Genomic DNA, 21808 nt, shown 5'->3' with positions numbered 1-21808 from the left:
GATGACATATAGGCCTATACATTAATGTATATATGTTCCCCATTTTCAACAGTTTTTATTTTATTTGTGACACTTGCTTTGGCAATGTAAACGTATGTTTTCTCATGCCAATAAAGCTCCTTTGAATTGAATAACGATGACAAGGATGTTAGAGAACTGGCTAGATCTTCCCTGTTTCTTGATCTAAGAAGACGCAAGGTCCCATTAGCCAGGGAGTCAGAGCCCCACTTCCTAGGGTTCAAAAGGAAACCCAGTGGAAAACTGGACACTCGCTCGCCAAGTTTTGGTGTTTCTTCAGACTGGCCAGACTTGAACAATCTTTGTGTACAAGCTGGAGTGTCACTGGAGTGGGTGCGGCCCCGACTCGGAGACTGTGAGGGTATCTGAGGGCATAATAGCTGACCCCCTCACCTCTGTTAGAGGAACAGTGACCTACGGTGGACACACTCACCTGTTAACACCTATAGGTGCTCGGAGGACTCTGTTGAATATGTTTCGTCATCAGCAACAACAACACTGGACTCAAACTACAGGGAAAACTTGCACGTCTTCCCTATGCAGATCACTCTGTTTCCCATTCATTTCTCCTCATTGCATCACACCACAGGGCTTGTTACAGAAACCATGTCACACATTCTGAAAGGCTGCTATGCCTATAAAGGACTACATAGCACGCCATGACAGAATAGTTGATCTCATAACAAAGGCCATATCTAAACATTTTGTCTGTGAGAATGTACAAACATTCCTGTGTCAAACCCTCCATGTTTCACCTCTGTACTGAAAATCCTGTAATCTTTGCACATCTCTCTGCTAACACACCAGATGTTGTTGTTGTCAATGAAGGAGACAAATCAGTTTCCATTATTTATTTATTTTTGAGCGGTGCTAACCGCTCCTATAGACCGCTTTTTTTACCAAAACTATGATGTCACAAATGATGATGACATGAGTTTGCTAGACCAATGAAACACTTCGATTCTGTTGATCTGTCCATGATGTCATTATTCACAGAGGCACCCGATTGGTTCACCCTGATTTAGAACACGTTTAGGCCGCGTAAAATACGTCATAAAAAATTATTGAGCGGTGTGTAGCAACTCATAATGTAATAACGTCTCATAATGTAATAAGGGCTCATAATGTAATAATTAAAATGTAATAAAAACTCATAATGTAATAATCAGCTCATAATGTAATAAAAAAACGAGCGCATAACGTAATAATGGATTTTTCAATAATGTAATAATGTAATAATGTGTTACATTAAGAACCTCCACATAGGAGGCTCATAATGTAATACAACTTCATAATGTAATAATGTCTTTTTTATTACATTATGAGCCGATTCTTACATTATGAGCTTTTATTACATTTTAATTATTACATTATGCACTTGTTTTTTATTACATTATGTGCTGATTATTACATTATGAGTTGCTACACACCCTGCCAACTTTGTTGATGGAGCAATGGAGCAATTATCTGCTAAACATGCAGCAAATCAGCAGATCATTTAGCTGTACAAAGAGCATCCACAATGTTCAACATACAGTTCGTGGTTGTATCGACACTGGGTGTTGATGCAACATCGATAATATCCCCATGTGGTCAGTATGACGACAGTCTGCCATTGCTAGTTCTGGGCCACTTTGCCGCAGGTCATGGGGACCATTATGTAAGCCTTGATGGACCAGTCACACGCTTGATTCAAAGAGTCCAGGAAGCAGAGGAGAGCGCACCACTTTGATCTGTCCTTCACTCTGGTCCTAAGTCTAGCCCTCACTCTGGCCTTGACTCGGTACCTCACTCTGGCCCTGACTCGGTACCTCACTCTGGCCTTGACTCGGTCCCTCGCTCTGGCCCAGGGCCGGATTTATAATAGGGCTTGACGTGCTGAAGCACAGGCCAGGGCCGGTTCCTGGCATAAGCAATATAAGCTGTCGCTTAGGGCCACAACCACTAAGGGGACCACATCACAGGGAGAAGATGGGGCCATGTCCCTGCTGCTATCGGACAGACAGGCATTACTTTCTCAATTCACCTGTGCTCAGACACTTTGTTTTTGTTCTGGAGTTGTTTTTTAACTATAGAGAGGGTAGAAGGGAACAGCCCATGCCATAATGATGACATCGTAGCGTGATACACACGTAACAATGTGTTTTTATCAACTCACCAAGCTGTCATCATATTCAGAAGATCACAATATGTATCCTTGATTTATTAGACGTCATACAGGAAAAAACTCAAGTTACATCATGTTCATCTGAGAAGCGTCAAGGATACAAACACAACATAGTCTTGCGACTTATTTCCATTGTGGTCTCCCACTGCTTGTTGGTGCTTTCATTAAAAGTACAGCTGAAGTTTTTACTAGTCGCTGCTCGTTTATACGTCTAATTTAAAATGTATGAAGATCTCTGCGTTAAACAACTTCGACACTTGAAGAAAACTCAAGGAAGGAAGGTACTGTTTGTTCAAAACAAAGCACTCTGTAGTTAATAGTATCTCAAATGAGAATTGCCAGATTTCAAATAGTTTGCATCACTGGGAATAAGAAGAAGTAGAATAGATTGCATCACTGGAAGTTTGCATGAAGAAGAAGTAGAATGGATGAGATGTTTGACCTTTTCAGTATTAATGAATATAAGTCACTGATGACCCCTGATAATGTTACTACTGACCACCACAGCAGCGTCTGCCGCAGCAGCGTTATACGTCATTGCTTTGGCCCCGCTTAGCCGAGCTCGGACCTACTCTAGAGTGGATACTTTATACTAGCCTGATTTCAGACTCTGCGCTGGAGCTTGAGTCTGAAGTTGTCCCTATTCTATTTGATTTAAAAGGGGAGGGGATTTAAAATTTGAAATCCCCAATCACAAGAGATCTGGTGGGAGGGGTTGTGTTTGACTTGTGTACACAAAACATTCCCCCTCCCCCTGTATGACAGGAATCAAGTTGTTGTCTTTGATGTTTCATTGATTAGAGAGAAGCACTAACAAGCTATTTACACTTGTATGGCTCAATCAATGACTGCAGTTCAATCTGCAGATAATCTGTTTATTTTAGGTGGGGGACACCTAAAATAATCTTGCATAGGGCCACCTGAGTCCTAGAACCGGCACTGCACAGGGCATCAACAAGACAACAACCACAGGGGGGCACCGGAGGATCAACTGTAAAAAAAAGATATTCACATGAGCTAAGCTAAGCTAAGCTAAGCTAACCTAACGTTGCTGTCTGTAATGACTGGTTACACTTAAGGGTTTTGAAGAAACGTTAGGTGGATACTAGTATGCACAACTCTAAAAGAACTGGTGCACTATTGTGTTGGAGCGCCTCAGTGCGGCTGCAGAGTTAAGGTGCTATCTATCCCTGATTGATTGATTGATTGATTGATTGATTGATTGATTGATTGATTGATTGATTGATTGATTGATTGAAAACTTTCAAACTAGGTCCAAGCACAGGGCACCATGAAGGGTAAATCCTGCCCTGCTCTGGCCCTCACTCTCGCAGTAAGGCCCTCACTCTGGCCCTGACCCGGTACCTCACTCTGGCCCTAGGTCTGGACAGATCAAAGTGGTGCGCTCTTTGAATCAAGTATGTGACTGGTCCATCAAGGCTTACATAATGGTCCCCATGACCTTCGGCAAAGTGGCCCAGAACTAGCAATGGCAGACTGTCGTCATAATGACCACATGGGGATATTATCGATTTGCATCAACACCCAGTGTCGATACAATCACGAACTGTATGTTGAACATTGTGGATGCTCTTTGTACAGCTAAATGATCCCCATATTTCACATTCATTTGCTGCATGTTTAGCAGATAATTGCTCCATTCTTCATCAACAAAGTTGGCAGGGTGTGTAGCAACTCATAATGTAATAAGTAGGCGCGTCACAACCATTCATTGTGAGTACGACGGGACACCCCCACTTTCATAAAACCGAGATCTCATCCCCCCCACCTTTTTGGCCGGGTGCTTTTTTTTTTTTTCTCCCCTGCGCACACAAACGTAGGGGCTATTTGGCTACTATTTTCCAGGACAATTTCAAAATAAACATGTTGAATGATCGATTGTATAGATGAAAAAAATAAAATAAAGACTCTTGTTTTGAAATGCGCTTCTGTTCAGAGAGGAAATGGCTTTCATAGGACGTCCCTTTAACGGTCGTCCACTCTGTCGTCAGTGCGTATCTGGACTCGTGGTGAAATTAACAACACAGGCATAAATTAAAGGAATATAAACAGAACACCAAGACAAGACCATGTAGGCTATAAAGGCATTAAACATCGTCCTGCTCGTCTGGTGGTGAGTCTGGTGAGTCTGTGGCTGTCTGTGGCTATATTAGAGTTTGAGTAATGATGGATGCTATGCTGCTGCTGCTGGCTAACACTGTTTGGGCTAGCGTTGTGGACACATTGTATGGGTCCTGAAAATAGCAGATCTAGAAATTCACAACGCAGCGCGAAGCAACTCGTTGTGAGCTTGTAGATCGGCTATTTTCACATCTACTTGTTTGGGTTTAGTTTCTCTTGGTTCACGGGCTAAAACGTTTGGGAAGCAATACCATCATGCTTGCTGTAGTAGACAGAGTGGTGTAAAATTAAGTAGATTAACTGAAAAGCTTTTGGAACTGAATGATTATATGATACTGGTGTTGTCTGTCTGTTGGAGTGTTGGTACCAAGAATTCCATCTACTATAGACTATCTTGCTGGCTGGTGCATGTGGAGAGAGGCAAAGGGAAAGTGTTGTGTGCCGTTCCCGATTGTTTAGCAAAAAAATAAACCGCGGAAACCTTTATTGTTTATGTCGGACTTCTGCGTTGTTTGCGGCGTGAGTTTCGGTGCTATAATCAAATGGTTTGCGGATTCGGAATCACAAGAATCTTAGCTTTAAAATGGTATACAGCTTGCAAAGAAATAAACCGCGGAAACCTGAATAAAACGCGATCAAATCCGCGAAAAACCACCATTCTTCGCAAGCGCGCTGTGCGCGCGAGAGACGTGAGCCCCCCCCCCCCCCCCCCCCATGTCAACCCCCCCACTCTGTAAGAGGCTATAATGCCCCTGGTAATAAGGGCTCATAATGTAATAAAAACATGTAATAAAAACTCAAAATGTAATAATCAGCTCATAATGTAATAAAAAAGACATTATTACATTATGAAGTTGTATTACATTATGAGCCTCCTATGTGGAGGTTCTTAACACATTGACCGCCATTTTAACATACCTCCGTACTCCCACCTGCCATTCGTCTCCATAGACTTCCATGTAATTGGGTGTGCACGGATCATGCACACCCATGCCTAGATAATGCACCACGTGTGTCCACATTGCTCACAGCTTTCAAACAAAAAAATCCGAATGGAAATCCGTTCAGGCATTCATGAGATAGCAGCCATTATGTTTTACACTGTTGTGAGCTTGGAGGTATGCTACCTGAGTTGTATGGGGGTTGTATGGGGGTTAAACATGCAATTTCGCGATTGCTATCATGCCTACTCCATTTTTGGGGGTCAACATTTTTTTTTGAAAAAAAATTTTTTGAATTTTTTTTTTTTTTTTTTTAATTCTCGGGACTATCGGGCCTGGCGGGGAAAGACATTGGAATAATCTCGGGACTATCGGGCCTGGCAGGGAATGAGTTAATGTAACACATTATTACATTATTACATTATTGAAAAATCCATTATTACGTTATGCGCTCGTTTTTTTATTACATTATGAGCTGATTATTACATTATGAGTTTTTATTACATTTTTCTTATTACATTATGAGCCCTTATTACATTATGAGCCGTTATTACATTATGAGTTGCTACACGGTGCTAACCTTGAATTTCAAAATTGTATTAAATGAATATCACTTATAAGCGATAAAATAACCACACATTTAGACAGACTGTGGAAAATCTTACAGGTTATAAATGATAGGCAACTAATACAAGTTTAAAATACAAATAAACAGCTTTTGAAAAAACACTAATGAAGATAACATGAATTAACTAGACCAATGAAACACTTCGATTCTGTTGATTTGTCCATGATGTCATAGTCACAGAGGCACCCGATTGGTTCACCCTGATTTAGAACGCGTTTAGGCTGCAGAAAATATTATGTCACAGACACAGAGGCACCCAATTGGTTCACACTTTAGGCCATTGACTTTGAATTTCAAAAATGTTATTAGATGAATATCATTGATAAGCATCATTGAATATCATTGATAACCACACTTTTAGACAGACTGTGGAAAATCTTACAGGTTATAAAAATGATAGCCAACTAATACAAGCTTAAAATACAAATAAACAGCCTTTGAAAGAAAAATGATGCTGTCACTAATGATGATAACATGAGTTAACTAGACCAATGAAACACTTCGATTCTGTTCATTTGTCCATGATTTCATAGGCACAGAGGCACCTGATTGGTTCACTCTAATTTAGAACGCGTTTAGGAAGGATCTTTTTTTCTAGAACATCCTGACTCAAGGTCTGTGGTTCTGGAATCTCCTTGACAAGGGTTTGTGGTTCTTTTGTATTCTTGCCCAGGGTCTGTGTTTCCGGAGCCTGCTGGTCCATGCTCTTCGGGCACTTACAGAAGGTCTTCTTCAAAGATTCAGTCAAGTCAGTGGTCTTGAACATAGCTGACAGCTGTTACTTGGCCCTCGCCCTCCATGGCCTGGGAGATGGTGTGGTCTTGCTCTTGGCCTTAAGCTCTAGAAGTAAATAAGGTTACTTATCGTTGTGACTTGGTTGTCTAACTGACGACAGGCTCTGGTAGCAGAGCTGGTCCAAACTTCTTATAAGGTCTCAAAGTATCTAAATATCCATCCATCATCTTCAACCGCTTATCCGGAATCGCGTCGCATGGGTAACACTTCCAACTGAGACTTCCAGATTTCCTATTCCGAGCAACTTCCGAGGCGTTCCGAAGCCAGTCTGGAGATATAATCCTTCCATCTGGTCTTTGGTCTTCCATGGGGTCTCCTCCCAGTGGGACGTGCATCGAGGACCTTCCTAGGAAGTCGCTTGGGGGGCATCCGTACTAGAAGCCCGAACTCCTTTCCAAGTGTAGAAGCTGCGGTTCTTCTCCAAGTCTCTCTCGGGTGACTGCACTTCTCACCCTATCTCTAAGGGAGATACCAGCACCCGCAACCTTATACATTCGTTCATGACCCACACTTCATGACCATAGTTGAGAGTAGGAACGAAGATTGCTCGGTAGACAGAGAGCTTTGCCTTCCTGCTCAACTCTTTTTTCTTCGCAAAACTGTGATTTAGCGACTGCAAAACCGCTCCTGCTGCCTTCCCCTTTCTCTCATTCAAAGAATCTAAATATGACGTATATTATATTACTTACATATATATATATATATATATATATATATATTGACGGTGATGTCATAGATTGTCATACTCCCCCTCCTCATTAGTTTTTGCACCGCTCACTTCGCACGGGTGCAATTTTTTTTTTTTTTTTTTTTTATCCCACAGTTTTGCAACCCATTTTCTCACCCAGTGCCAACTACCTAACCTGTAGTCCTGGTTTCCGCTCTCCCCCTGCCACACCAGGGGAGCTCCTGGCTGGCTAGGGGGAGGTAGCCTCGGAAACCCAGACTTCTTTTGGCGATCGGAAGAAAAAGAAGCCTGGGCAATCGCGTTATGATCACTGTTGGGGCTGGGGAACCTACCTAGGGGGGGAAGGGGGGAAAAATGGAAGGGGAAAAGGGGAAGAAGGGGGAAGAAAAGAGGGAAGAAAGAGAGAAAGAAAGAGAAAACGAGCGTGGAAAGGATGAAAAATGGAACAGGCCAGTCTTGTGCATCTCCCAGTGATCCGTCCAAGTACTTTATGAGTAAACATGATAGATTCATGAAAATTGTTACTTTTGTCAATTTTAGGTATGGTTGGTGAGGATCAGAAGGTCGTGGGTTCGATCCCCACTTACGCCGGGTCGGGTGTTCAATTCCCACCTACACTGTTCCAAAAGAAAAAAGAAATTGCCTTTTTCACCAATATATACAATATGTAGGCCTACAATGACAGATGCCCATTAAGCAAACCTTGTGGGACTGTACTTCATAGACTTTTGTAAATCTATTCATACTGCAGTGATATTCATATTCACTGTACATTTTATATTTGTTACTTAAATAATACTTTTCCCTTATTCAGAAATCCACTGTAAATTAATGCAGATCACCATTTCACTTTATTTCATTTCTGCATACTGCATGGTTTCATCTGTCTGTCATTTAAACAAGCCTAAAGTTTTTTTGAAGTTGCTGTAGATCCTTTAGTGATAATGTACCTTTTCTTATGCAAACTTCTAAAGTTTTCAATTTGGCACCATTAGATTTGGAACAAAGTTCATTGCTGATGACAAGATAAGTCCAAACTTTTTACCTTTTTTTTTTCTTACTGAGATGTAATAAACATCTTTAATATTATGACACCTGAATCTCCAATGGGGATCAAACACTGATCTGTCTCAACACTGCTCCAGAGGACACTTAAAGCAAATAACTCTGTTACATGAACAGTAATAGTGGAGCAGGGAAATAGAGGAATGCATGGGTTACACATACTGTACACATTAAGTAATCTGGATCCTTCAGGTAAAAAAAGTAAAAAACAGCATTCAAATGCATGAAAGGTAAATATTTAATCTGTAAACATGCAAAATAGAAAATGGTCTGTAAACATACAAATACGTATACATCACTGTTGGGTGGAAACCCTGTATAGAAACAGTTTCTTTTTATCACCATTTTAAAATGGATAAAATACAAAAAAAAAAAAGAGTTGTGGGCTTGTAGATCTTCTAAAATTGTAAAAATAGCGAATCTACAAGCGAAAACACATCAACACGCTGTGGCCTTGTAGATCTGCTATTGTCACTATTTGGTGCAACACTATTGCATGTCAAAATATGGCATTCAATTACAAAACAAGTTTCTGCTCGAAAACAATATGTAGACTGACAACTAATCACACATGGGTCCTAAAACAATCCTAAATGGCAGGATCAAGACGTAATACAATAATAGAAGAAAAAAAAACTCTTTAAACAACTAGAAAAAAAAATAATAGTAAAAGGTGTCAAGGTCCCAGGCAAATGCTCTGTACAATGTAGACAAGCAGTGTTATTACATGAACTTAACGGTATGGACAATTAAATCAAAATAAAATTAAAACATAATGTGGACGGGTAAACAAACAACACAAGTTTGAGACCAGTAGCATGTTGGGAACTGAAGTTATGGCTGTTTAAAGCCTGGCCAATTGTGTGTGTGTGTGTGTGTGTGTGTGTGTGTGTGTGTGTGTGTGTGTGTGTGTGTGTGTGTGTGTGTGTGTGTGTGTGTGTGTGTGTGTGTGTATGTCACGGTTTGTTAGAGAAACAGGACGGTCGAGAAACGGAGCACTCGGTGTGCAGCACGGGGCGGAACAAGCGGTCGCCCACAGCAACATCCTCCAGGCGGAGCCGCGCCCGCTCGATTGTCCACGACATTGCAAGCGGCGCGCAGGCCAGCGGACCTTGGTCCTGCTCTTCGCCCCCGAGCACCGCAGGTGCGAGTGGCCGCGAAGAGCGGGCCAGGGCCGCGCGGCCGGCGGAGCGCCGCGCGAGTTACGAAGCCGTGGTGAATGCAATAGTTATATTTATGCCCAGGCCGTAAGGCCTGGGCAAGCCCACGATAAACACCCTGTCCAAGTGACTACAATGGAGCTAATGGCTAAGCTAGGCTAGGCTAGGCTAGGCTAGGCTAGGCTAGGCTAGTAAATACAGTCGCAAACGAGTGACGTCAGCGCCTTCACTAGTGAATGCGAGTGAATGGCTGTCGTCGCCACCTGGTGGTGATTAGTGTGTGGTGAACGACAAAACAAGCGCTCTTACAATGAACGTCCTGCGTTACCCAAACATCCTGTAACATATACACAGAACCAACAATGGACCCCCTGGAAACACATCACGGTCCCTAAGGAGTCCTCGAACCACACTTTGATAACCAGCAATAGATCCACTGGAAACCCCTCACGGACACCCAGGGTTCCCTGAACCACACTTTGCAAACCAGCAATGGACCCCCTCAAAGTAACAGTATACTCAGATGGTCCTAATATTGACAAGCTTTTTAAAAACAGCAGATCTACTCAGATGGTCCTAATATTGACAAGCTTTTTAAAAACAGATCTACAATCTCACTACAAGCTCACAACATATCACAACGTCACATTGTTTTGAGGACAACGGATGAAATTTAGCTTTAAGCTAACTCTGGCTGGTTTACACGAAGATATTTGTATGTTGTATTAAGCAATATGTCATTATCTCTGTCCATGAACTGGTACTGTCCTGTCTAAATAAACAAATAAAGTAAAGTAAAGTAAGCTGTAGATCAGCTTCTTACAATAAGCCAAAGTAGTAAGTGATTCATCTACCGTATGTTTTTTAATAATAAAATCTGCTCTTCTTTGTGGCCACTCCAGGCTCCAATGCATGGCTTGATTGTGTGTGGGGTGTGGTTCGGCAGGTGCTGCTGATCGTCTGATTTGGAAATGCCTTGGTTGTGGTATCTCCCTGACAACCAACAACAACCACTAATACGTCTGAGTGTCCCAGGATATACTGTAAATCCCATAGGCCGGGTTTCTAAAACCAGAGGAGGGACCCTTTTTATGTGCGTGCGTGTGTGCGTGCGTGCGTGCGTGCGTGCGTGCACATTGTAGATCAACTTCATAGCAGTATTAAGTGGTCCATCTATGTTTTTTTATTAATAATAAAATCTGCAAAGTAACAAGTAACTGAAGCTGTCAAATGCTGTATTTATAGTAGAGTATAAGTAACAAAAATGGAAAGTAGAGTAAAAGTACCTCAAAATTGTACTGTAGGTACAAGTACTTGTATATACTTGAGTAAATGTACTTGGTATGTACTTGGTTACTTTGCATTTTTAAATAAACTTTATTGAAGTTTTGCAGGGTTTACAATCATTTAGCATGTACAATAAAGTGACAATAGTCATACAAATACAACAAACGAAATAGAGCAAGTACAAGGAGTATATGTATATGTAATAAGAGCATTACTTTGTTTTGTTTTTTCTCTCTCTTTTTTTTCCTCCCTTTACCTTACCTCAACGGCCACAAACGGCCTTTAAATATTAATTACAAATGAGTATAAATAGACAAGATATACAAAATATGAACATGGACAGATATTACAATAATAAATTGTTTCTCTCTTTTTTTTCTCCTTTTTTTTCACAGTGTCAACAGGTGCCATGGCTTTAGTCTCTATTAGAGCCGCTCCCGTCCTATACGGAGAGCGGCTGAGGAGTTGAGCCCGTAGTTAGACCTGGCTGACGCGCTGATGTTGTGTTTGGTCCAATACCAAACACTTCGCTGGTTGTCAACGTTCCAATGAGACGATGTAGGCAGTTATCAATGCAAAAGCTTATATTTATTACTTCACCGTGCATACAGCCACTTTCCAGGTTCCATAGACAGATCACACATGAGTAAATCAAATAAACAATTCGCGCTGCCTCATTTAAACCAGCATAAAATGCGGTCAAAAACCGTTGCCCTTCCGGGTCAATCCTCCTACCTGTGCCCATGAACTTGACCCTTTTATAACCAATATCGCCCCCTCATGGTCACATAAATTCCAAGGTACATTTTGCCCATTTTGGCTCTTACACACCGGCCCCTAATTGTTAAGGCAGGCTGACGAAACAATTCACAAAAACAAACCAAAATAAAGAGCCAAAACATGTCATGGATTCAAACTCATTTACATTTCTTAAACCAAACAATCATTACCGGGTTTTCAATGGTGGTGCTTTTAGTTCACAATTTCATGGAACGTTCCAGACCTTGCATGTCTGAAAGGACCCTACCATGTTAGCATGTTGACATAAATTGATGGCCTTTAGTGTGGCCTCATCTCCGACCTCCTGGTCATTTGAGTCCACGGAGACATCCAGAGTTTTGGTCCAGTCCTTGTCTGGCTTCCAAGGAACTGCAGGACCTTCAAGCCACCTTAGAAAGTCTGAGGCCCTTATTCCAGCTGTTGACTCCTGCCAGGGAATAATTGCATTCTTCAGTGGTGTTATTCTGGCTTGAATGACGTTGAGGTACCTTCCTGTATTGAATGCAGACAACTGCTCCAACTTCAGTTCCGCATTCAGCAGTGAGTCCACATAGACAGCAAGGACTTTAGCTGTTAACTTCTGTTGCAAGCCTTTGTTGCCGTCATTGGTCTTTTGCCCAGCCACTGCAACCTTGTTGGGCAGACAGAACTTCTTCTCCAAGGGCAAGTTCAACCAGTGCCTCCCCTCCTGAAGCATGGACGAACTTTCCACCTTCTCACGAAACCTTAGGTCTTCTCCTGATATTTTATTCTCCTGCACAGCCATTTTGAAGCCGTGATTGTATTGATTGCAGACCATTTCTTGCAAGCCGCAGTCAGATATTCCGTTGACCATAAAAGAGGAACACTCTGCCTCAACCCCACTGTTTCCACTCAGTGGAGCCTCACCACATTTGCCACTCAGGGGACCTTCACTGCTGCTGCCACTCAGCAACCCTAGTTCCCCACTGTTGCCACTCAGCAACCCTTGTTCCCCACTGTTGCCACTCAGCAGACTCTGACCACTGCTGCCACGCAGTGTACTTTCTCCACTGTTACCAATCATTGGACCTTCTCTGATGCTGCCACTCAGCAGCCCTTCTTCACTGCTGCCACTCAGCAGGCTTTCTCTGCTGCTGCCACTCAGCAGATCTTCAACGCTGTTGCCACTCAGCGTACCTTCTCCACTGTTACCACTCAGTGGACCTTTTCTGCTGCTGCCACTCAGCAACCCTTGATCACTGTTGCCATTCAGTGGACCTTCTCTGTCCCATCCCAGCACGGTTTCAATAGCATACAGGCCATTCCCGTCACTGCTGATGACCTCCCTAGGTGCTAATACCTTGGTTTCACTCAACAGGTTGCCATTTGCTTCTATGTGTAGGATGTGTGTGGACAAATATGGACATTCGGTCAGTTCCTGTGTCACCATGTTCTCAGCAGGAAGCACATGAAACCCATTACGGTCCTCCACCTCAGCTACCTCCAAACCTATTAAGGAGTAAGCTGGAACAACTGCCTCTTGCTGGTTGCTCAACACGAAGTCTTGTACAATGTCACTTCCTTTCTCAGTCTTCACACTTGCAGACAGTATGGACAACACACACCGGTCCGCACCGGCCCCTGTATGTCCACCTGTTTGTGAAGTTGGTTGGTTGTTGGATAGTTCCTTGAACTGTTCTGGTGGTTGCCTTTCCTCATTTACGTTGACAATTGCTGGGTGACTGTGTAAATGCTGTTTTGTTTCCATTTTGTTTTCCTGTTGTTCCTTGTGGGTGTGGTTAGATTGATGATTGATGGCTGGTTTACTTGGTGGTATTGACAGTTGGTAGTTTGGCAGTGTTGGTTTATTTTGTTGCATTGCTTTTCCAAAATGATAAACATTGTCAGTTTCCCTTCTCCTTTCCATTTCCACATACAAATTAATTGCATTTGTAGGTGACAGTGCATAAGAGGACCTTTTAATTTTAGAGGAGTTCAACACAGCCAACTTTGCCTTGTTTGCAGCCAATTCCGCCTCCAAGTTAATTTGCTCCCTTTTCCTCCTCAACCTTTGTTCCTCCTCCTCCAAGGCATGTTTTTTCCTCAACATTGCTGCACGGACAACAAGTGCAGCCATTTCTGCCTCTGCCATTTTCCTTGTGGAGGCAGTACTTGATCGTGCACTTTTAGCAATTCCCTTTGAACTTGAACTTGCAATATTGGAAACACTCTGAGCCATACCACTATGAATTACAGTATTTTCTGGACTATAAGGCGCACCGGACTATAAGGCGCACTGTCAATGAATGGTCTATTTTCAAACTGTTTTCATATATAAGGCGCACCTGACTATAAGGCGCACATAATAGACGCTACCGTTGCATTATGCATCCAACAGATGGAGCTGTGCTAAAGGGAATGTCAATGTCAATGAATGATCCATATATAAGGCGCACTGGACTATAAGGCGCACTATAGTTTTTTGAGAAAATTATAGGCTTTTAAGTGCGCCTTATAGTCCGGAAAATACGGTAAATGAACACCACCTTTGGTTGTTGTACCATACATTTCATTGCCTTCATTTGCATCACATTGAATTCCACCATAAATTTCATTAACGTTTCCGTTTGTATCATCATCATCATCATAACCCTCATTTTGTGACACCCACAGTTTTGCATTGTTTGACATTTTTGCTTTGAACCACATTTCTTGTTTTTCATTTTCCTCCAAAGACATAAACCATTTTGTTTCATCACAACACTGAACCTTCTCTGTAAGAGCATTTCGTAACTTTGAACTTTCAACATTTACCATGAAACCTTTGACTGCATTTCTGCCCGTTTGAAACCTTTCACATTGTACAGCAAGCGCTTTCTCACGTTTGTAAACCCAGTCAGTGACATCACCGCTTGCAGCGGAGCGCACACCAGTCTCCATAGCAACGACCGACGCCGCTCGGCGCTTCTCCATAATAAATAGTCAGTGAATCAAAACGAGAACAGTTCACGCAGCGCAAAAAAGTCAGTGGAAAGTCAAACGCGAAAACGATAAGTCAATTGTCACTCCTCTTCAGCAACCATGGATTTACGCTAAAACCCCCAAGTTAATGTGCACACAATTTAAATGGCCATTATACCTGTAGCGCTACTTTTTCATACCTCGTTGCAGCCGTTGGGCGCCTCTCCTTGCGACGATCAAACGAAGCTGTCCAATACCGCTCCACACCACCGCCTGGCTCCCGATCCGCACCGCACCGCAGCGAAGCTCCTCTTCCTCACGGCCCACGTACCGAGGATGTCCGGTCGCCGCCGTGCAGTGATCAGCTGAAGCGGTCCAATACCGCTCCATAGCCCGGCTCCAGATCCGCACCACAGCGAAGCTCCTCTTTCTCACGGCCCACCATGGATGGCCTGCCGCCGCCGCCGTGCGGTGATCAAGCGAAGCGGTCCAATACCGCTCCACAGCCTGGCTCCCGATCCGCACCGCAGCGAAGCTCCTCTTCCTCACGGCCCCCCGTGGATGGCCGGTCTCCGCCGTGCGGTGATCAAGCGAAGCGGTCCAATACCGCTCCACACCACAGCCCGATCCGCACCGCGGCAACGCTCCTCTTCCCCACGGACCACCGTGGATGGCCGCCGGCCGCTTCCCCGACGCGGCCGTGGATTCCTCTTCAATCGCCGTACAGCAACAGCAGCTCCCCCCGCCCGTCCTCGCGCCGCCGCCTCCGCCACGTCCCAATAACGCAGGGAAGCTCAGCAGCATGCGAACTTTACGAAGGTCCAACTGGTGCGTAGGTTTTTGACTATATTAGAGCCGCTCCCGTCCTATACGGAGAGCGGCTGAGGAGTTGAGCCCGTAGTTAGACCTGGCTGACGCGCTGATGTTGTGTTTGGTCCAATACCAAACACTTCGCTGGTTGTCAACGTTCCAATGAGACGATGTAGGCAGTTATCAATGCAAAAGCTTATATTTATTACTTCACCGTGCATACAGCCACTTTACAGGTTCCATAGACAGATCACACATGAATAAATCAAATAAACAATTCGCGCTGCCTCATTTAAACCAGCATAAAATGCGGTCAAAAACCGTTGCCCTTCCGGGTCAATCCTCCTACCTGTGCCCATGAACTTGACCCTTTTATAACCAATATCGCCCCCTCATGGTCACATAAATTCCAAGGTACATTTTGCCCATTTTGGCTCTTACAGTCTCTTTTGTCGGGAGTCAAGTGTTCTTTGCCTTTTAAGTTCAGTTTTGATTTGCTTGAGAACCACCTCTCCTGAGATGATCTCCTGATTAATAACCATGACAGATCTTGTGTTCCAGATTTTGTTCACAACAGTGCAGACAATGGACCACATGAACTCCTGGTCCATGGCAGACAGCGCTTCTTCAAAAACTCCATACATAGTAGCATTATAAGTAACCTTTACATTAAAACCAATCCGTGACATTTCTTTCCAAATATACTGTGACCTGTGACAGTCCACAAGCAGGTGTTCTATCGTTTCATCTTCATCACAGTTTTCAACTGGACCTTTAACAGTTGTTACGAAGCAGCTCCATTTAACTACTGCTCTAACAGCCAGCCTTCTTACTGACACCAGCCACATAACGTCCCTCTTTTTTTCAGACAGGTTTTTATTCCAAATGTTTTTAATACACACCTGCTTTTGTCTCTCATCCAGGTTTTTATAGGGGAAAGTTTCTTACTAGACATTTCAGTCCAATTGATATTTAAATGTGCAGACTTAAATAAAAGATCTCCATACATAATTTTAAAATAAGGAAATGAGTTTCTTGCTCGACCCTTTTTTTTTTGTCCATCTCAGAGCCTCTCCTATCCATAAGGACCTTCTATTAAGACCTGACGCTACATTTTTACAGAAAGAGATCCTTAATTTTAGGCCCAGGTCCACAGCCCCAAGCCCTCCAAAATACTTATTTTTATATAAAATACTTCTTTTCGCAACCTCTCTTGTAGTTCCCCAAATAAAGTTTACCAAAGTTTTATTTATCTTTGTAAGTGTCTGGTCCTTAGGAGGAAAAATGTTCGCCAAGAATAAAAGTTTTGCCACTATAAATGTTTTTATAATTATGATCTTTGTTTTAAAGCAACATGATTTATTTTCCCATTTTTCTAGCTCTTCTTTAATTTCTTTCTCCTTGTCGTCCCAGTTTTTTCCATAACAATTATGATTACTAAATGTTATGCCCAGGACTGTCATTTTATCTGTATTTTGTCTTAATTGTTGGCTTTACCTCACTCCTCCCGAACCAGACACCCTCCGTTTTATCTTTGTTCAATTTTGAACCCGAGACCTATTCATACAGAGATACGTGTTCATTAACAATGTCTAGCTCTTTTTGATTTTTAATAATAATGGTTATATCATCGGCGTAAGCCAATACAACCACCCGCTCACCACCACTAGTTATTACACCAGTGAGCCTTTTGTCTTCTTTGATCTTTTTAATAAAGGGTTTATAGCTAGAATATAGAGAGCTGCCGACAGGGGGCACCCTTGCTTCACTCCCCTCTTAATTTAAAAGGCCTCCGTTAAAACACCATTTACATTGACCTGTACCGTGGACTCTGCGTATAACAACTTAATCAAATGAATGAAATCCTGTTTAAAACCATATACTTTTAAAACTTCCCACAGATACTCTCTAGAAATGTAATCAAAGCCTTTTTTTTTGGTCTAAACTCACAATGAAGAATTCATCCTTTACATCTCCACCAGTGATATCTCTTAGAATGCCCAAGTTATCCCACATAAGTCTTCCCTTAACTCTCCTACTGCCAGATTATTTATTTATTTATTGGGTCTGGTGCCATCAAAAAGCGGCTTACCTTTGCGACGTTATAGTAGATAGATAGACATTTCTTTTTTTTTCTTTTTTTTTTTCTTTCTTTTTATTGTGCAATAGTGCACTTTGGTCTGCCAGGCAGCAGAGGGCGGCGTCATGCGAGAATGAATGTGAATTTGCCTGTTATGTGTTGCCGTACATTCAGACCAGTCACTGGCTACAGAGCCTCCCGGCCAGAGGAAATCAACAAGGAAGTGAAATGGTCTCCGTTGATGTTAACGCATAATGGATTTTTTACACCATCACCGCGGAAAATGTGTTTACAGTACACGGCCGCGCGACCCCTCATCAGCTTACAGTCATCAGACGAACGAACGAACGAGCGCCGTATTGGCATCGAGGTTCTGTAAAAAATGGGGCGAACGTTAACGTTCAAAGCGTGGGGAGAGTTAATGGCACAGGTCTGTTCTTTTTCTATTAGTTCTTCCAAATCCTTAGTTAGTCGATTAACAACTATTTTGGCAAATATTTTATAATCTGCATTCATCAGTGTAACGTGTCTCCAATTATCAAGATCACACGAGGAACCTTTTTTATATAACAGCGATATAACACCGTGGTAAAAGGAGGCGTGCATTTTTCCTGACCTGACCCCATCATTATAAGCGAGGGTTAGCATATCAACTAAGTCTTCTGTGCACGAGAGATATAGCTCATTAGCCAGGCCATCCGGGCCTGGTGCCTTACCCTTAATTAACTGAGAGATAGCCTCTCTTACTTCAAAAGTAGTAAATTCCCCCCCTGCCGAGTTAAGGCCAACCCCGCTTAAAGCACTGGAGTCCAGAAAGGAATGCAGCCTTGATTGATTTAACGGTTGTTTCTGATACATATTTTCACACATTTCTCTTATAGTTTCCCGTTTTGTCTTCTCATCCTCTATAATTTGACCGTTGCCATTTAGTATAGCACCAAAATGTTTATTTTCCAAATTATTTTTATTTATACGTATTAGATTGTGTGTATTACTGTTACACTCTGTATTACCCATGCCTGCCTGTATAGGCGAAGGCAATGGGAGACATCGTTCAATTTTGCAAATTCAGTTTCTGTTTCAGCTAACTTCTCATTATCCGCCTCGGTTTTATCTGCTTTGGTTTTAAGGTTTATGAACTCGGCCATTAATAGCCTATATTGTATTTTTTATTTAGCTCCTGATTTAAAATTTTAGATTTGTATTTAAAGAAATATCTTAATCGCTCCTTCATAATTTCCCATAGTTCAACATAAGAACCCGTTAATACATTTAAACTTTTAGCAATTACAATTTATTTTTTTTAATTCTGCAAGCACATCATTGTTCTTTAAACAGCTCACGTTTAGCTTCCAAAAGCCCTTTTTTTCTGTCTGGCCAAATTTTAAAAGCACTACAGCGAGGTGATCAGAATTGACCAAAACACAGGTTTTATAATTTAGAGGCGTAATGTTTGAATTAATATAAATGTGGTCTATTCTCGTTTTTACATTTTTATCAAACCGAGTGTATCCCACCTCAGTTGGATGCAACATTCGAAACACATCTTTTACTCCACAGAATTCACTCATTTTTTTTCAGTTCAAATCCTTCTCTATTGCGACCACGGGGATTAACATGTAAAGCAGATATTCTGTCATTCTCCGCAGTATAAGCATTAAAGTCTCCACACAATACAGTAAAATAACTAACAGTTAATAATTCATATAGCCGCTTAAACATTCTTACGGGGTCCTGCCACGCCCCAAAATTATAATAGTATGATACAGTAGGATACAGTAGGTCATGTGGTCTTTTTTAACGGTCTGAAATCTCTGAATCAAATGATCCCATCCCCCGTAGCGCAGCCCCCTCCACTCGGAGGAGTAGAGAGAGCAGAGAGAGAGACACACAGGAGACTGCCTGGCCAGCAGATATGGGATTTATGGCTATTTGAAGTGAGCTGGATCTCTGAAATTGAGTACTTTTCCCACCACTGTTCATTAGAAAGGAACGGCTCCCTACTGTGAACCGAATCATATCGTTCATTTCAAAGAGCCGTTCAAAAGACTTGATTCGTTCGCGAACGTCACATCCCCACGCAGTTCGAGGATGAGTTCGAGCGCAGCTGCCCAACTCAGTGAAAACATCGTATTTTCCATTTCAATGAATGAACATAAACAAGCATATTCCCATGAACAATGGGGAAGTAACAACCAGTAACCACCGGAAATATAATTTTTATAGCCACAGATTTATATATAAATGTGTGTCTTTAGCTGGTTAGCTTTAGTGCTAGCCCAGCTAGCTAGCCCTGTGGGAGCAGAGAATTTGTGAGGGATGTGACTGAGAGCGAGCCTGCGGGCGATGGGAAGAAAATGTACATTGTGCAGACATACAGTAAGTAACAGTCAATTAATTAATTTGATTGGCTTATCGTGCATTCCCACAATGACATCAAACAAATATTAACTTGTTTTTAATATAATTTCTTAAGGTGACAGTAACGCTTAAGGTGGCATAACCCCTTTTAGTTGCGGCATCTGGTGTAGAGCTGGGATACCCGACCGAAATCCGACGGGACCCGACAAGCCCGACGGGCTCGGGCTCGGGTCGGACGCATTTTCACAATTAATTGTCGGACGTCGATTCGGGTCGGACATAATTTTGATTCATAGAAAATAAAGTGCAAAACGATACAACTATCGTCTCTGTGTGTGCTATTTCCTTGTCTTTCTGGTGCACTGCACGTGGCTACGCTCAGTGCGTTGTCTTGACAACCATGCACACATGTTCATGGGGAAAAGGAAGTGGGAGACGGAGTGTCATATGTGACAGAGAACAAACAAACAAACAAACAGATACACGAGAAGAAAAAGCGAATGAGTGAGAGATAATGTTGCCGCCAGCCGAGATAAAAGTTAACTTGTCTACGGTAAAGTTTAAAGCAATTGAAAACGAAAGAGGGAAATCAGCGCCGCGGTATGGACGCATTTCAACGTAGTTGTCAACGCAGACATAATTAAAAAGTCCGATGTTGAATGTAGCCTTAGCCTAAAACCCATAAACCATAATGGTTGGATTAATAATAGTTTTTGATTAAGAAAGACGGCCAACTGGCCGTGGACTGGCCGTTTGTGGACGCTGGATATTAAAAGCAGATGTCAGATTCGTCTATGCTGGTAAGACTGAATACATTTTGATATTGATTGAACATGTGGAAAAGGTTTGTGTGTGAATACTTTATTAACAGTTTGTAAAAGAGGATTTTAAGTGTGTGACTGCAGCGAGTCACTGACTGCAGTCAGACAAGAGTCACCAGACGCGCAGTGCACGTTATAGCCTATTATTTAATAATCTAACGTAGCCTACTTGTGTAATTATTTAAAACACTTTCACAAGCCACAATGTGGCTTAATATTATTAAGGGTAACAAACAGGCACGCTGCATGCACTCACTGCACATTATAACAAGTTTGCTAGTGAGTGTAAATCAGTGGCTTCCTCAAAGAAAAAGAAACAAGGCGAAAAAGCGTTGAAAACATAAGGTTCGGGCCTCGGCTCGGGTCGGACGCTTTTTCATGATTAATGCTCGGACGTCGACTCGGGTCGGACAGAAAACTGTCGGACACAGGTTCGGGTCGGACAGAAAAAATGGGCCCGATCCCAGCTCTAATCTGGTGGTGTATAAACGTTAATAATTCTCATTTTTAAATTTAAATAAAAACAGTCAACCAAAAGGATTCTACCTGGGATAATTTCTCTTTTCTTTATAATTTCAGCTTTAGTGTTAAAAGATATCCCTATGCCATCAGCTTTATCAAGACCAATAGAAATAATCGAAGTGCCTTTTTCCCACATAGCCTCTACATCAGCAATATCATCCTGTCAATCTTAATTCTTGTGCATATAATGTCGTACCTGGTGTTGTGGAGAATGTTCATCTTAGTCTTTCTGTTCTCCAAAGATTGAATTCCTCTCACGTTACAAGTAACAAATGAGATGGTAGACATAATGATAAGTTAGTGATGATAAGCCGGCTTTCATCGCTGTCTATGCTTCTTCTCAACATTAGCCAGAGGCGACGTCTGTCGCTTCTGACCGTTAACACTCACATGCTCAGCTCCTTCTCCTCGAGTCCCGTCTGCAGCAGCGGGGAGAAGCCCCTCTCCTCCGCCCGAAACAAAGCTGCTGCCTGAGGTGCTGTCGCTCCGCTCACTCGGCTCCTCGCTTGCTGAGTCATAATCTGACTCCTCGCCCTTCTCCTCATCACGTTGTTTCTCATCCTCTGCTCCCTTCTCCTCCTCGACGCCAGAAGAGTCGGACCAGGGAGGCAGGATGTTTTT

Source organism: Nannobrachium achirus (assembly GCF_963921795.1).
Source record: "Nannobrachium achirus genome assembly, chromosome: 4".
Lineage (NCBI taxonomy): Eukaryota > Metazoa > Chordata > Actinopteri > Myctophiformes > Myctophidae > Nannobrachium > Nannobrachium achirus.
The sequence above is the reverse complement of the archived record's forward strand: the minus strand, read 5'-3'. Positions refer to the sequence as shown.